Source organism: Palaemon carinicauda, chromosome 27 (genome assembly GCF_036898095.1).
Source record: "Palaemon carinicauda isolate YSFRI2023 chromosome 27, ASM3689809v2, whole genome shotgun sequence".
Classification (NCBI taxonomy): Eukaryota; Metazoa; Arthropoda; class Malacostraca; order Decapoda; family Palaemonidae; genus Palaemon; species Palaemon carinicauda.
The window spans coordinates 30,680,186-30,681,819 of NC_090751.1; positions in this window are offsets into that span (position 1 = coordinate 30,680,186).

The following is a 1,634-nucleotide window of genomic DNA, read 5'->3' on the forward strand; positions in this document are numbered from 1 at the left end:
AGCGATGCCATAAAAGCCATGCGGAACCATTTGGAAATTATGTTGGAACTCGCCACCATAATTGCCCCGCCGTCGTCGTCGTCGTTGACGTTTGAACTGAGATACGAACACACGTACGTACACTCAATATAACAAAAAGTTAAAATAAAGAATGTATCCTAAAAGCCGTGGAGTGATTGAAGACGTTAGTAGTAGTAGTAAGAATCTCTCTCTCTCTCTCTCTCTCTCTCTCTCTCTCTCTCTCTCTCTCTCTCTCTCTCTCTCTCTCTCTCTCTGTCATGATAAAGCCCTTCCTTTGAAATGCATTATACTATTGTTGACCTAGCCTCTGAATCATGAATTAGTTGTCAGTTGACTGTTGTGCATTGCAGCTGGTGATGGAGAGAGAGTAGGAAGACTAGAAAATAGCCCTGATTATGTCTTAAAAAGAGTCATGATATACAGTAGACACACACACTTTTTAATTTATTTGAACTGATGTATTAGTTCTTTTATGAGACTTTTCATGTTAGAAGTACAGATTTGCTCATTGATTATGATATTCGACTTTTGCAGAATGAAAAGACACATGGATAAGATTATTTTATTGGTCATTGTCGAGATGTCAAATGTATTTATTATCAAATATTTAATTTCTTAACATTAGCGCCTCTTTCTCATGGTAATCTCACATGGATAGACATTTTTACGACTCTGCTAATGTTTGTCGGGATTAGGAAAAATAATACCCATCGTTCACAGTGAGCCAATTGAAGGATGGTGCCAGAGATTGTCATCAAGATAAGGGATCTAATGGACCTCAAGGTTTTGCCCAACAAACTGAGAAGAGACTCAGCTGCTGAGGACTGACCGGGAAAACAGGATTCTACATTAGATGCAGTAAAAAAAGTAAAAACTTATTCTCTGGATAGGCGTATCTCCAAAAAAATCATATGACTTTTCAATATACCATTTGCTTTGTGCAGTTGAAGAGACAGACATATGTTTCTCAAAAGTAAATGGGTCGTCAAGAGTGACGCCCAAAAATTAAATAAAATTGCGCTTGCTTAGATAAACATCATCAATGAAAAGATGTAGTTGTCAGAGCTCAAATGTAGTAGACCTTACAAGAGTCCTTTTGAGTTTTGTTAGGGTTTAATTTCCATTTTTAACTTTTACCATGTAGTAATTCTTAGCTCGATCTCTGTTAGCTCAGCAATCGCTTATCTAAATTTAGGGAATGGGGTTGATGCAGAGAGTAGAATCATCTGTATAAGCAGCAAGTTTCTTTTAAAGGCTAAACCACATTATTATTATTATTATTATTATTATTATTATTATTATTATTACTACTACTACTACTACTACTACTACTACTTGCTAAGCTACCACCCTAGTTGGAAAATTAGGATCTTATAAGCACAGGGGCCCCAACAGTGAAAATAGCCCAGTGAGGAAAGGAAATAAGGAACAATAAACTATTTCAAGAAAAATAACAAGAAAATCTTTCATATATATATTTAAAAAAAAACTTCTAAATAAGGGGAATAGAAATAAGACTGAATAGTGTGCCCGAGTTTACCCTCACGCAAGAGAACTTTAATCAAAGACAGTGGAAGACCAAGGTACAGAGGCTATGGTACTACTCAAGACTA